The 17,176-nt window shown below is 40.5% G+C and overlaps 1 pseudogene; it reads right to left on the bottom strand.

Moving 5' to 3' along the window:
• Positions 1-17,176, bottom strand: part of LOC139415963 (fucolectin-like) — a 246,422-nt pseudogene that overhangs the window by 29,387 nt on the left and 199,859 nt on the right.

Raw genomic sequence — 17,176 nt, forward strand, 5'->3', positions numbered from 1 at the left:
ATGATGAATGGGAAGTATGTTTCTTTAAGAAATAAGAATCTGGTAAAAAAAATAATGTCCTCCATATACTTCTATCCCCATACAAACGTACAATGTTCACATATGATTGGGGTGGTGCTGGAGAATATGTATACGAATTTGAATTGATTGCATTTTTCCTCTAAATGGTACTTGCCTTGTATCACTGGGTCCATTCTGTTGGTTAATGTCTTACTACCCACAACTAGGTGTTTTATTGAGTATGTGGAAAAACGTGATTGCATATTTAAGCATATAACTTCAGATCTGACATGGTCCTTTGTTCTGTTACCAGATTGAGTCCATAATTGCACCCTATTCCCTACACAGTGAAAAAAGGCCTCTATGTAGGGAGAGGGTATTCATTTGGGGACGCAGCCTGACCAAGGTAAGGAGGCAGAATTCCTGAGTGCATGGTGCTTCACATTCAGACCTGCATTACAGCATCATCATACCTAGTACACCTAGCAGGATCAGAAGAGCTATGGAAGAGGGAGAGTGAGAGAGTGAGAGAGGAGAGGAAATTATATAACCGTTCATATTGGTTGTCTACTCTAAATGATATGGGATTATATTCGATTAGTTAATATGGTAAACCTAATAACTTCCATGAATTACAACGTTATAAATGGTCGTACATGTTTATAAATGTTTTATAAGTTACTCATAATTATGTATTCATAAATTGCTTTTAATGCTTATCAATTATTAAGAGAGAGAGTAAAGAAAGAGATACGTTTAGAGAGGGAAAGTAGTGATAATTAGTTTGGAGGGAAAACTGAGTGATAAGAAATGTATTGTTCCTTTTTCTAGTCAGAGACTCTGTGAGACCGAGTGAGACATGTAGCCTAGGCAACTCACCGTGAGAGCTGTGACGGTGATGTTGATAACAGGTACCACAGCCTGTCAGAGAATTGTTGTGTTGGGTGCCATAGTACCATTGGCTGATAGTTACGTTCGGAGCATTGTTACGTTGGGTTCCGTAGCTGCATTAGCTGCCATTGTGATGGGCGGGGCCGTTGTGGAGTTCTGGGTCTGGGCTCCAATCACCATGTACGCCATTACCATGACGACTGCAAACATCAGTCTGCTGCTATTGTCCATTCCTGATAGAGTAACTGAGATCCAGATGGTTAGGATATACTCCTACTACTACTACCACTACTAATAATGTATTTGTTAAAGATGGATACAATTAAATATTTACAAATGTAATCATCAACAGTCAGATGCATTGCACTATCATGCTTATACTTCATATACATGCTCGCACATGTTGTCGATGATACAAGCTTATTTCAAAAGCTTTGAGTTGTATCAATGGGAATATGAAACTATCGTACCAGCTTGAATAAATACATTAAAATATCTGTGAATAAACATAGGTCTAATACTATTGTGGTAATTGGTCATACATTCATGGTGGTGTAATAGACAACAGAACACTGAATAGTTAACGGGGAACTTTGTTGAAATAAATACACCATAATTTTATTCACATTACTTAAATAAAATTACTTTAAAGTACTACTTGCATAAATTACTCAATAAAATAACGTTATTTTTAATCCATACATTTTCCTTGACAACAAGAAGTACTCGTTTCATTTTGAATGCTTAGCAAGGAAATTGTCCAATTCATGCAGTTATCAAGAGAACATCCCTGGTCATCCCTACTCCCTCTGATCTGGCGGACCACTGAAACACAAATGTTTAGTTCGTAAATAACGTCTGAGTGTTGGAGTGTGCACGTGTCTATCCATAAAGAAATAAAAAATAACATTTTGCCATCTAGTTTAATATAAGGAATTTTAAATGATTTATGGTTTTATTTTTGATACCTAAGTATATTTTAGCAAATACATTCATTTTTGATAGTTATGTATATTTCAAAACAAATACTTTTAGACTTTTACTCAATTTGTATTTTACTGGGTGACTTTCAATTAACTTCTTAGTGATCCCTTAGCGCGCCAATCTCGTTAACGGGATTGATTTGACAACACCCAGTGTAATAGCAGCGCGCCAAATTCAAAACCAGAAATACTCATAATAATAATTCATAAATCATACAAGTGTTATACATCGGATTAAAGATGAACTTCTTGTCAATCCAACCACAGTGTCAGATTTCAAAAAGGCTTTACGGCGAGAGCAAACCATGCTATTATCTGAGGACAGTACCTCATCAAACAAACACATGAAAATTACATTTCAATCCGCCAGGCGCGACACAAAAGTCAGAAAAAACGATATAATTCATGCCTTTCCTTTGAAGATCTTCTGTTGGCACTCCAATATGTCCATTAAATATCACAAATGGTCCTTTAGGTCAAATTCTGTCATTATATCCCAAAATGTCCATTTATTTGGCGCATTTCATTGAGAAAATACACCGGTTCCAACTCGCGCAACATGACTACAAAGTATCTAATAAGTTACATGTAAACTTGATGCAAACATTTCAAACAACTTTCCTAATCCAACTTTAGGTATTTTTAAACGTAAATAATCAATCAAATTTAAGAGGGAATAAACTGTGTTCAATAGCGGACGAAAACAATGTGGAGCAAGCTTTCAGGTCGCACGCCCCATCCACAACAGTACACTAAACTCGACCCTCATTCTGAACAGCCCTACTTCTTCATTACTCAAAAGAAAAACATCAACCAATTTCAAAAGACTGTTGACATCTAGTGGAAGCGATAGCAACTGCAAGCAAGTGCCTTAGAAATCTAGATCTACATTGAAATACATTGAAAAGAGAGTGACCTCAAAAAAAAATATCCTGGTTGGTTTGTTCTCAGGGCTTCGCCTGCCAAATAAGTTCTGTTATACTCACAGACATAATTTTAACAGATTTAGAAACTTCAGAGTGTTTTCTTTCCAAATCTATCCATATTCTAGCTTCTGGGCCTGAGCAGCAGGCAGTTTACTTTGGGCACACTTTTCATCCGGACGTGAAAATAGTGCCCCCTACCCTAGTGAGGTTAAAATAAAATAAATACATTAAAATTAAAAAGGCACACGTAGCCTACATACTAATACATACACACAAACTATTTAGGTCAAATAGGGAAGAGGAGTTTTTTGAAACCAGGTTTGCTGTTCAATCAAACATATTTTTAAAGCCCTTTTATATCAGCAGATGTCACAAGGTGCTATAGAGAAACCCAGCCTAAAACCCCCAACAGCAAGCAATGCAGATGTAGAAGCACGGTGGCTAGGAAAAACTTCCTAGAAAAGCAGGAACCTAGGAAGAAACCTAAAGAGGAACCAAGCTCTGAGGGGTGGCCAGTCCTCTTCTGGCTGTGCTGGGTGGAGATTATAAGAGTACATGGCCATTTAAGGCCAGATTGTTCTTCAGATGTTCAAACGTTCATAGATGACTAGCAGGGTAAAATAATAATCACAGTGGTATTTGAGGGTGCAACAGGTCAGTACCTCAGGAGTAAATGTCAGTTGGCTTTCATAGCCGAGCATTCAGAGGTTGAGAAAGCAGTTGCGGTAGAAGGTAGCACGTCCGCTGAACAGGTCATGGTTCCCTAGCCGCAGGCAGAACAGTTGAAACTGGACCAGCAGCACAAACCATTCTGTTGCAATACAATTCAAGAGTAGAGTTACTTTGCTTCTGAACATAAATCATGATGAGGAAACATTTAATTAGAGCTTCCTTGTTGTGGGTTTTACAAATGTGTTACATGATTTGTCATTGCCGTGTCAACAGAGACTTGACGACAAAGGGAATCTATGTGTCAGCGTCCACCATTTGGTTGTTTACTTGGTTCTTCTATTAAATAAAAATGTAAAACCAACCAGACTTGACTCAGAGTCAGACTGGAATTCTTCCTGCGTAAGGCATGTCAAAAGGAAATAAAACTATATTTGGAAACAATGCAGCTTTTATTGCTTCATAGTGCAGGAGAGTGATTAGGTCACAAGGAAGTGGAGTTCTTGATAAGTAGATGAAGACAGGTATTTATTTTTGTTACCATGACGTGGGACCTGATATATATGGTCTCTGTATGCCAAGCTCTGATTCACACTCGGTTGTATATCACGTCCTTGAAACAGTTGAATTCAACACTCGTCTAGCTGAAGTTAAATCAACCCGATAAGCCATATTTGAATGAACTACTTTCACTACTAACTATTTAACAGGCCTATGTTAATAACACTAACAAATAATTATCAGTCACTAGTGAATGGACAGAAGTGTTGCAGGAGAAAATGGTAGGATGATGATTTACTGGGAAAGATGGGTTGATCTGTGACTGTCTGAAGGTTGGAATTAATGAGTGTTGGAATAAATACATAGACACATGAACAGTATAAATGTTTGAGCTCCTCCAATCAGGGTGAGAATGTGTGTTCAGTTATATATGTTTTGTGTTTTGGTTTCACGGTCTGAGAAGTGTGTGTGCTGGTCGTGGTGGTTATGGTATCAGGAATCAAGGTAAGACCCAAGTGCAGATGGTGTGAAGTAACAATGCTTATCATAACACTGGGACAGGCAAACGACAGGTCAAGGAAGGCAGGGATCTTTAATCCAGATCCTCTACAACATCAAATCGTGACCCTATCCCAAACAGCTCTGAACAGCACTACTATGCCTCCTACTGCTACATCTGCTACTCCTAGTCCTACTACTATGCCTCCTACTGCTACATCTGCTTCTCCTAGTCCTACTACTATGCCTCCTACTGCTACATCTGCTACTCCTAGTCCTACTACTATGGCTCCTACTGCTACATCTGCTACTCCTACGGCTCCTACATCTGCTACTCCTAGTCCTACTACTATGCCTCCTACTGCTACATCTGCTACTCCTAGTCCTACTACTATGGCTCCTACATCTGCTACTCCTACTACTATGCCTCCTACTGCTACATCTGCTAATCCTAGTCCTACTACTACTACTATGATTCCTAATACGTCCACACCTGAATCTACTACTACAATTCCTCTTGGACTCAAAGTAATGTCCTCAGACACAAGTATAAATACATAATACCTGTACTATTTTAACTTAATTCAGCATGCAGTGTTGAGTGTAGTGCTAATTCCAGATTGACTGGTGTGGTCTCTTGTAATTCAACAGTCAATTTTCACAGCGGTTTTTAAACCTGATCATCATGATCCATTAAAGCAAATATAACAAAGTACTTAATACAAATATAGACATCATATTCTCTTTCTACAGACATGTGTGAGCGGACCAACTAATTGGGCGTCACTCTAAAGCGGGAAGGTGGAATAAACGAGTCAGGAGTAGGTTTTCTTGATTGAACACAGTTCTCTATTGAGGGCATTTGGTCAACACAAACACTCCAACATAATCAATGAAAATCTTCCAAGGAAAAAAACATACATCTTCTTCTCCAGATGAAACAGGAACACAATAGGATTATCTTTAAACTACAACAAAAAGTCACGGGATTGTCACCGTCTTAGTAGTTCTTCCTGGATAGCTCCTCTCTCTCGGTGGCCATCTTCCAGAGATAGTTTTCCCCCTTCTCTGCTGGTTCCATTCTCTCTCTTATAGGGGAAGGAGAGAGTATGTCATTAGTACCGTCAGCTGTGCTTAATTGCCTCTGGTTACCTTGTCTCCCATGCCTTGTTGGGCTACTATCCATGAGCCCAGCCTGCCCTCTGGTGGTCCTTCCACACATGCATACGACATTGTGTAAGGTAACATAAAGTCAAAAACTTTTAATTACCCACAATCCTCTAACGTCACGTGACAAGTTATTGAGGCAACCTTTCTGAAAATTAAATAGCTTTAAAAACCTTTCTGATGTCAAGTCCCCTAAATAGGGGACTAGTAGCAGTTGTGGACCCGTTCCGAATGCCACTTTTGTGAGCACAGTGCTCTGTGAACAATGACATGTCATGCTAACTTTGTTCTGCTCACTGATTGGACACTGTATGGTGAGCTGTATGAAAGAAGATTGACTCAATCTCTTACGATGCAACTAAGTTGCAAGCAATTTTGGGGGTACGTGACACATAGAGAAACCCCGATGTAACATCGGTGCAAGCAACATACATTTAGTCCAGGTTGCTTCATGTGACATCGGCTTTATGCTCAGTGAAACAGCTGAGTCTCACCATTCAGTTGCTGCTGCCTGCGAGAAGGTGAGATGGAGAGTTTGCAATCGGAAACCGTATTTGCATAAGAGGCAAACTGTCAAATTTTCTGGCCTATCCAGACAAAGGATCGATTTCCTCTGGCTACGAGCATCGGAGCCCCACTTGCGATCAGGCATATAAAAGGGCGGAGACTAGAGAATACAGCAATATCGATCTCAGATGTACTGTTCTCAACACGAAAAAGTTTCATTTCGTAGAAATTAAACAAGACCACTTTGTCATTGGCACACAGGGACGAAAATGTTGTGCTTAAAGGCAAGGTTGTAACAAGTTGGCATGCATTTGAATCGTGACTCTGTGTCACTGAGGACGCAGGACAGAATATTCTGTCATCAGTAGTATAAAATGGTGCCAATGTTGCACTGTCACTAAGTAATATTTTTTTTTGACAGTTATAAGAAAGGTGAAATGAAATAATAAGTTGTTTAGAATTTGATTGCTACTATGTTTAGAACACATTTACATTATTTCAAGCCCGATTCACCCACTTTTGTTGAATAGGAAAATGATTGAATATGATATTTATTATTTTTGTCACGTTCTGACCCTAGTTCCTTTGTTTTGTCTTTGTTTTAGTATGGTCAGGGCGTGAGTTGGGGTGGGCAGTCTATGTTCTTTTTTCTATGATTTGGGATTTCTGTGTTTGTCCTGGTATGGTTCTCAATCAGAGGCAGCTGTCAATCGTTGTCCCTGATTGAGAACCATAATTAGGTAGCTTTGTTGCAAAAAGTGCAAATCAATCCCAGAACAACAGCAAAGGACCATGTGAAGATGCTGGAGGAAATGGGTACAAAAGTATCTATATCCACAGTAAATCGAGTCCTACATCAACGTAACCTGAAAGGCCGCTCAGCAAGGAAGAAGCCACTGCTCTAGAACCGCCGTAAAAAAAGCCTGCACATGGGGACAAAGATTGTCCTTTTTGGAGACTTGTCCTCTGGTATGATGAAACAAAAATAGAACTGTTTGGACATAATGACCATCGTTATTTTTGGAGGAATAAGGGGGCGGCTTGCAAGCCGAAGAAAACCATCCCAACCCGTGAAGCACAGGGGTGGCAGCATCATGTTGTGGGGGTGCTTTGCTGCAGGAGGCCCTGGTGCACTTCACAAAATAGATGGAATCATGAGGAAAGGAAAATGATGTGGATATATTGAAGCATCTCAAGACATTAGTCAGGAAGTTAAAGCTTGGTCACAAATGAGTCTTCCAAATTAACAGTGAGCCCAAGCATACATCCAAAGTTGTGGCAAAATGGCTTAATTAAGGACAACACAGTCAAGGTATTGGAGTGGCCATCTGAAAGCCCTGACCTCAATCCTATAGAAAATTTGTTTGCAGAACTGAAAAAGCGTGTGCGAGCAAGGAGGCCTACAAACCTGACTCAGTTACACCAGCTCTGTCAGGAGGAATGGGCCAAAATTCACCCAACTTATTGTGGAAGGCTACCCGAAACGTTTGACCCAAGTTAAACAATTTAAAGTCAATGCTACCAAATACTAATTGAGTGTATGTAAACTTCTGACCCACTGGGAATGTGATGAAAGAAATAAAAGCTGTTATAAATCACTCGATTTTTCTGACATTTCACATTCTTAAAATAAAGTGGTGATCCTAACTGACTGAAGACAGGGAATTTTTACTAGGATTAAATGTCAGGAATTGTGAAAAACTGAGTTTAATGTATTTGGCTAAGGTGTATGTAATCTTCCAACTTCATCTGTATATTTGTTTAAGTGCCTGTTTTCCACACAGTGTTTGAGACAAAGAAAGCACCTATCTGAACTTAAGGGCTGCGATGTTAGAGATGACTCCATGAACTGCACCTACATCTCTGTCACAACCAGCCCACCTTACATAGTGGAGATTACATAGTGGATAATAGTGGAGATCAGAGACACTTAAGGGGTACCTGGGGATCATCAGTGAAATACTAACTCAACACAACACATCCAGTTTTACTTATTTCATTTTATTCGAAGGACAGCAATGAAGTGGTAAAGTTTAAGCAAGTATGTTTAGGGATTGGTTAAATAAAGGCAAGTAAATCTAATTTGTTAATGTTAGGATGGGATTCAAACCAGTGACCTTGTGTATGGCAACCCATATCAACCTTTTATAAATCAGATACTTAGACAATACAGGAACCTCTCCATTCATCACCAAAACATACTTCATTAATTACGACAACAAAATCTGAAGAACTTGCTGATTTTAAATATTGTTGATATTTTTTCAGTCCAATTAGTCAATGATTGTTGTGTATGAAAATGAAACATTTACAGTTCAATACGCCTTGTACAATGGATCTACATTTATCAACAAAACACAAGTAAGTTTAAGTCTCTAGTGATATTACCAATTACCGATACAATGGATTCATTCTCCTCAGGTGCAACAGACAGTCCTGTTTGAACTTCCATTATTTAATAGTTTGATTATTTCATACTTTTCTTTCAGGTGGAGGTAACAGACAAAGAACTTGCTTATGATCCTTATATAAAAATACTTCAATTGAACTTCATCATCCCTGATAATTTGACTCCATTTTTGCTCCAAACCTTGACCCTAACACCCAGATGTGTAATAGATACTGGTCTTCAAAAAGTGTTGTTTGTCCGAGGATCTGTTGAGGATAATGGTAAGATTCAGGAGTGCGTCTTCTTAAATAAATGCTTTTATGTCTACCATAAAATGATATTTAAAATGTACATTTGCTGACTATGATAACACAACTGTTTTTGCATAATGCAAGAGTGCTCGTACACAAGCGTGCACACACGCACGCACACACAAAATAATAATCACAGTGGTATTTGAGGGTGCAACAGGTCAGTACCTCAGGAGTAAATGTCAGTTGGCTTTCATAGCCGAGCATTCAGAGGTTGAGAAAGCAGTTGCGGTAGAAGGTAGCACGTCCGCTGAACAGGTCATGGTTCCCTAGCCGCAGGCAGAACAGTTGAAACTGGACCAGCAGCACAAACCATTCTGTTGCAATACAATTCAAGAGTAGAGTTACTTTGCTTCTGAACATAAATCATGATGAGGAAACATTTAATTAGAGCTTCCTTGTTGTGGGTTTTACAAATGTGTTACATGATTTGTCATTGCCGTGTCAACAGAGACTTGACGACAAAGGGAATCTATGTGTCAGCGTCCACCATTTGGTTGTTTACTTGGTTCTTCTATTAAATAAAAATGTAAAACCAACCAGACTTGACTCAGAGTCAGACTGGAATTCTTCCTGCGTAAGGCATGTCAAAAGGAAATAAAACTATATTTGGAAACAATGCAGCTTTTATTGCTTCATAGTGCAGGAGAGTGATTAGGTCACAAGGAAGTGGAGTTCTTGATAAGTAGATGAAGACAGGTATTTATTTTTGTTACCATGACGTGGGACCTGATATATATGGTCTCTGTATGCCAAGCTCTGATTCACACTCGGTTGTATATCACGTCCTTGAAACAGTTGAATTCAACACTCGTCTAGCTGAAGTTAAATCAACCCGATAAGCCATATTTGAATGAACTACTTTCACTACTAACTATTTAACAGGCCTATGTTAATAACACTAACAAATAATTATCAGTCACTAGTGAATGGACAGAAGTGTTGCAGGAGAAAATGGTAGGATGATGATTTACTGGGAAAGATGGGTTGATCTGTGACTGTCTGAAGGTTGGAATTAATGAGTGTTGGAATAAATACATAGACACATGAACAGTATAAATGTTTGAGCTCCTCCAATCAGGGTGAGAATGTGTGTTCAGTTATATATGTTTTGTGTTTTGGTTTCACGGTCTGAGAAGTGTGTGTGCTGGTCGTGGTGGTTATGGTATCAGGAATCAAGGTAAGACCCAAGTGCAGATGGTGTGAAGTAACAATGCTTATCATAACACTGGGACAGGCAAACGACAGGTCAAGGAAGGCAGGGATCTTTAATCCAGATCCTCTACAACATCAAATCGTGACCCTATCCCAAACAGCTCTGAACAGCACTACTATGCCTCCTACTGCTACATCTGCTACTCCTAGTCCTACTACTATGCCTCCTACTGCTACATCTGCTTCTCCTAGTCCTACTACTATGCCTCCTACTGCTACATCTGCTACTCCTAGTCCTACTACTATGGCTCCTACTGCTACATCTGCTACTCCTACGGCTCCTACATCTGCTACTCCTAGTCCTACTACTATGCCTCCTACTGCTACATCTGCTACTCCTAGTCCTACTACTATGGCTCCTACATCTGCTACTCCTACTACTATGCCTCCTACTGCTACATCTGCTAATCCTAGTCCTACTACTACTACTATGATTCCTAATACGTCCACACCTGAATCTACTACTACAATTCCTCTTGGACTCAAAGTAATGTCCTCAGACACAAGTATAAATACATAATACCTGTACTATTTTAACTTAATTCAGCATGCAGTGTTGAGTGTAGTGCTAATTCCAGATTGACTGGTGTGGTCTCTTGTAATTCAACAGTCAATTTTCACAGCGGTTTTTAAACCTGATCATCATGATCCATTAAAGCAAATATAACAAAGTACTTAATACAAATATAGACATCATATTCTCTTTCTACAGACATGTGTGAGCGGACCAACTAATTGGGCGTCACTCTAAAGCGGGAAGGTGGAATAAACGAGTCAGGAGTAGGTTTTCTTGATTGAACACAGTTCTCTATTGAGGGCATTTGGTCAACACAAACACTCCAACATAATCAATGAAAATCTTCCAAGGAAAAAAACATACATCTTCTTCTCCAGATGAAACAGGGACTCAATAGGATTATCTTTAAACTACAACAAAAAGTCACGGGATTGTCACCGTCTTAGTAGTTCTTCCTGGATAGCTCCTCTCTCTCGGTGGCCATCTTCCAGAGATAGTTTTCCCCCTTCTCTGCTGGTTCCATTCTCTCTCTTATAGGGGAAGGAGAGAGTATGTCATTAGTACCGTCAGCTGTGCTTAATTGCCTCTGGTTACCTTGTCTCCCATGCCTTGTTGGGCTACTATCCATGAGCCCAGCCTGCCCTCTGGTGGTCCTTCCACACATGCATACGACATTGTGTAAGGTAACATAAAGTCAAAAACTTTTAATTACCCACAATCCTCTAACGTCACGTGACAAGTTATTGAGGCAACCTTTCTGAAAATTAAATAGCTTTAAAAACCTTTCTGATGTCAAGTCCCCTAAATAGGGGACTAGTAGCAGTTGTGGACCCGTTCCGAATGCCACTTTTGTGAGCACAGTGCTCTGTGAACAATGACATGTCATGCTAACTTTGTTCTGCTCACTGATTGGACACTGTATGGTGAGCTGTATGAAAGAAGATTGACTCAATCTCTTACGATGCAACTAAGTTGCAAGCAATTTTGGGGGTACGTGACACATAGAGAAACCCCGATGTAACATCGGTGCAAGCAACATACATTTAGTCCAGGTTGCTTCATGTGACATCGGCTTTATGCTCAGTGAAACAGCTGAGTCTCACCATTCAGTTGCTGCTGCCTGCGAGAAGGTGAGATGGAGAGTTTGCAATCGGAAACCGTATTTGCATAAGAGGCAAACTGTCAAATTTTCTGGCCTATCCAGACAAAGGATCGATTTCCTCTGGCTACGAGCATCGGAGCCCCACTTGCGATCAGGCATATAAAAGGGCGGAGACTAGAGAATACAGCAATATCGATCTCAGATGTACTGTTCTCAACACGAAAAAGTTTCATTTCGTAGAAATTAAACAAGACCACTTTGTCATTGGCACACAGGGACGAAAATGTTGTGCTTAAAGGCAAGGTTGTAACAAGTTGGCATGCATTTGAATCGTGACTCTGTGTCACTGAGGACGCAGGACAGAATATTCTGTCATCAGTAGTATAAAATGGTGCCAATGTTGCACTGTCACTAAGTAATATTTTTTTTTGACAGTTATAAGAAAGGTGAAATGAAATAATAAGTTGTTTAGAATTTGATTGCTACTATGTTTAGAACACATTTACATTATTTCAAGCCCGATTCACCCACTTTTGTTGAATAGGAAAATGATTGAATATGATATTTATTATTTTTGTCACGTTCTGACCCTAGTTCCTTTGTTTTGTCTTTGTTTTAGTATGGTCAGGGCGTGAGTTGGGGTGGGCAGTCTATGTTCTTTTTTCTATGATTTGGGATTTCTGTGTTTGTCCTGGTATGGTTCTCAATCAGAGGCAGCTGTCAATCGTTGTCCCTGATTGAGAACCATAATTAGGTAGCTTTGTTGCAAAAAGTGCAAATCAATCCCAGAACAACAGCAAAGGACCATGTGAAGATGCTGGAGGAAATGGGTACAAAAGTATCTATATCCACAGTAAATCGAGTCCTACATCAACGTAACCTGAAAGGCCGCTCAGCAAGGAAGAAGCCACTGCTCTAGAACCGCCGTAAAAAAGCCTGCACATGGGGACAAAGATTGTCCTTTTTGGAGACTTGTCCTCTGGTATGATGAAACAAAAATAGAACTGTTTGGACATAATGACCATCGTTATTTTTGGAGGAATAAGGGGGCGGCTTGCAAGCCGAAGAAAACCATCCCAACCCGTGAAGCACAGGGGTGGCAGCATCATGTTGTGGGGGTGCTTTGCTGCAGGAGGCCCTGGTGCACTTCACAAAATAGATGGAATCATGAGGAAAGGAAAATGATGTGGATATATTGAAGCATCTCAAGACATTAGTCAGGAAGTTAAAGCTTGGTCACAAATGAGTCTTCCAAATTAACAGTGAGCCCAAGCATACATCCAAAGTTGTGGCAAAATGGCTTAATTAAGAACAACACAGTCAAGGTATTGGAGTGGCCATCTGAAAGCCCTGACCTCAATCCTATAGAAAATTTGTTTGCAGAACTGAAAAAGCGTGTGCGAGCAAGGAGGCCTACAAACCTGACTCAGTTACACCAGCTCTGTCAGGAGGAATGGGCCAAAATTCACCCAACTTATTGTGGAAGGCTACCCGAAACGTTTGACCCAAGTTAAACAATTTAAAGTCAATGCTACCAAATACTAATTGAGTGTATGTAAACTTCTGACCCACTGGGAATGTGATGAAAGAAATAAAAGCTGTTATAAATCACTCGATTTTTCTGACATTTCACATTCTTAAAATAAAGTGGTGATCCTAACTGACTGAAGACAGGGAATTTTTACTAGGATTAAATGTCAGGAATTGTGAAAAACTGAGTTTAATGTATTTGGCTAAGGTGTATGTAATCTTCCAACTTCATCTGTATATTTGTTTAAGTGCCTGTTTTCCACACAGTGTTTGAGACAAAGAAAGCACCTATCTGAACCTAAGGGCTGCGATGTTAGAGATGACTCCATGAACTGCACCTACATCTCTGTCACAACCAGCCCACCTTACATAGTGGAGATTACATAGTGGATAATAGTGGAGATCAGAGACACTTAAGGGGCACCTGGGGATCATCAGTGAAATACTAACTCAACACAACACATCCAGTTTTACTTATTTCATTTTATTCGAAGGACAGCAATGAAGTGGTAAAGTTTAAGCAAGTATGTTTAGGGATTGGTTAAATAAAGGCAAGTAAATCTAATTTGTTAATGTTAGGATGGGATTCAAACCAGTGACCTTGTGTATGGCAACCCATATCAACCTTTTATAAATCAGATACTTAGACAATACAGGAACCTCTCCATTCATCACCAAAACATACTTCATTAATTACGACAACAAAATCTGAAGAACTTGCTGATTTTAAATATTGTTGATATTTTTTTCAGTCCAATTAGTCAATGATTGTTGTGTATGAAAATGAAACATTTACAGTTCAATACGCCTTGTACAATGGATCTACATTTATCAACAAAACACAAGTAAGTTTAAGTCTCTAGTGATATTACCAATTACCGATACAATGGATTCATTCTCCTCAGGTGCAACAGACAGTCCTGTTTGAACTTCCATTATTTAATAGTTTGATTATTTCATACTTTTCTTTCAGGTGGAGGTAACAGACAAAGAACTTGCTTATGATCCTTATATAAAAATACTTCAATTGAACTTCATCATCCCTGATAATTTGACTCCACTTTTGCTCCAAACCTTGACCCTAACACCCAGATGTGTAATAGATACTGGTCTTCAAAAAGTGTTGTTTGTCCGAGGATCTGTTGAGGATAATGGTAAGATTCAGGAGTGCGTCTTCTTAAATAAATGCTTTTATGTCTACCATAAAATTATATTTAAAATGTACATTTGCTGACTATGATAACACAACTGTTTTTGCATAATGCAAGAGTGCTCGTACACAAGCGTGCACACACGCACGCACACACACACACACACACACACACACACACACACACACACACACTCGGGTGAATTGTCAGGACATTTTAGTCCTTCCATTGTAGTCTTGGCAAGGTAGGAAAAGATGAATGCACACACACTCACACACATAAACACGCACACACATACACACACACACACACACACACAGACACCTAAGAAAGAGGAAGTGTTCTGTGACTGAAAGATTGTGGATTTTTCCAAAACGTGTTTCCTTGTTCTTCTCCTGCAGGTGATCATCATTTATCACTCACTGTGGTCATTGTACACTGTGGTCATTGTGCAGTGTGGTCATTGTGGACTGTGGTCATTGTGCAGTGTGGTCATTGTACACTGTGGTCATTGTGGACTGTGGTCATTGTGCACTGTGGTCATTGTACACTGTGGTCATTGTGCAGTGTGGTCATTGTGGACTGTGGTCATTGTGGACTGTGGTCATTGTGCAGTGTGGTCATTGTGGACTGTGGTCATTGTACACTGTGGTCATTGTACACTGTGGTCATTGTGCAGTGTGGTCATTGTGGACTGTGGTCGTTGTGGACTGTGGTCATTGTGCAGTGTGGTCGTTGTGGACTGTGGTCATTGTACACTGTGGTCATTGTACACTGTGGTCATTGTGCAGTGGGGTCATTGTGGACTGTGGTCGTTGTGGACTGTGGTCATTGTGCAGTGTGGTCGTTGTGAACTGTGGTCATTGTGCAGTGTGGTCATTGTGCAGTGTGGTCATTGTGGACTGTGGTCATTGTACACTGTGGTCATTGTGCAGTGTGGTCATTGTGCAGTGTGGTCGTTTTGGACTGTGGTCATTGTACACTGTGGTCATTGTGCAGTGTGGTCATTGTGGACTGTGGTCATTGTGCAGTGTGTTCATTATACACTGTTGTCATTGTGCAGTGTGGTCATTGTGCAGTGTGGTCATTGTGCAGTGTGGTCATTATACACTGTTGTCATTGTGCAGTGTGGTCATTGTGTACTGTGGTCATTATACACTGTGGTCATTGTGGACTGTGGTCATTGTACACTGTGGTCATTGTACACTGTGATCATTGTGGACTGTGGTCATTGTACGGTGTGGTAATTGTACACTGTGGTCATTGTGGACTGTGGTCATTGTACACTGTGGTCATTGTACACTGTGTACATTGTGGACTGTGGTCATTGTACATGATGGGTATTGAACACAGTGGTCTTTGTACACAGTGTACATTGTGGACTGTGGTCATTGTACATGATGGGTATTGAACACTGGTCTTTGTACACAGTGGTCATTGTGCACTGTGGCCATTGTGGACTGTGGTCATCGTACACTGTGGTCAATGTGCAGTGTGGTCATTGTACACTGTGATCATTGTGGACTGTGATCATTGTGGACTGTGGTCAATGTGGACTGTGGTTATTGTACACTGTAGTCATTGTGGACTGTGGTCATTGTGGACTGTGGTCAATGTGGACTGTGGTTATTGTACACTGTAGTCAATGTGGACTGTGGTCATTGTGGACTGTGGTCAATGTGGACTGTGGTCATTGTGGACTGTGGTCATTGTGGACTGTGGTCATTGTGGACTGTGGTCATTGTGGACTGTGGTCATTGTGGACTGTGGTCATTGTGGACTGTGGTCAATGTGGACTGTGGTCATGTGGACTGTGGTCATTGTGGACTGTGGTCATTGTGGACTGTGGTCATTGTGGACTGTAGTCATTGTGGACTGTGGTCATTGTGGACTGTGGTCATTGTGGACTGTGGTCATTGTGGACTGTGGTCAATGTGGACTGTGGTCATTGTGGACTGTGGTCATTGTGGACTGTGGTCATTGTGGACTGTGGTCATTGTGGACTGTGGTCAATGTGGACTGTGGTCATTGTGGACTGTGGTCATTGTACACTGTGGTCATTGTGGACTGTGGTCATTGTGGACTGTGGTCATTGTGGACTGTGGTCATTGTGGACTGTGGTCATTGTGGACTGTGGTCATTGTACACTGTAGTCATTGTGGACTGTAGTCATTGTGGACTGTGGTCATTGTGGACTGTGGTCATTGTGGACTGTGGTCATTGTGGACTGTGGTCATTGTACACTGTAGTCATTGTGGACTGTAGTCATTGTGGACTGTAGTCATTGTACACTGTAGTCATTGTGGACTGTAGTCATTGTGGACTGTGGTCATTGTGGACTGTAGTCATTTTGGACTGTGGTCATTGTGGACTGTGGTCATTGTGGACTGTGGTCATTGTGGACTTGGGGTTGGACAGGTCCACTGCTTTATTACTGAGCAGGACAACATTTGGATGACCCAGTATTCCTGAGGGAGGAGAACAACGAGAGAGAAAGAGTTGAAGACGGACCCCTATATGCTGTTCCGAGGTCAGTTTAGCATTTCCTCCAGTAATTGTTAAGGTGAGGATTGGGGTAGGGGGAGCTGATCCTAGATCTGTACCTAAGGGAACCTTCACCAGGAGCGTGTATGGATTTCATGTGGCTTGAAAAAAGGTTTACATTAAATGATAGCCATTTAGCAGACTTTGTTATACGGAACAACTAGTTTTAAGTGCCTTGCCTAATTGAGGACACATCAGATTCTTCATCTTGTCAGATCAGGGATTCAAACCAGCAACCTTTTTAGTTACTGGCTCAACGCTCTTAACCGCTTGGC

The sequence above is a fragment of the Oncorhynchus clarkii genome, chromosome 9, assembly GCF_045791955.1.
Source record: "Oncorhynchus clarkii lewisi isolate Uvic-CL-2024 chromosome 9, UVic_Ocla_1.0, whole genome shotgun sequence".
NCBI classification, from domain to species: Eukaryota; Metazoa; Chordata; class Actinopteri; order Salmoniformes; family Salmonidae; genus Oncorhynchus; species Oncorhynchus clarkii.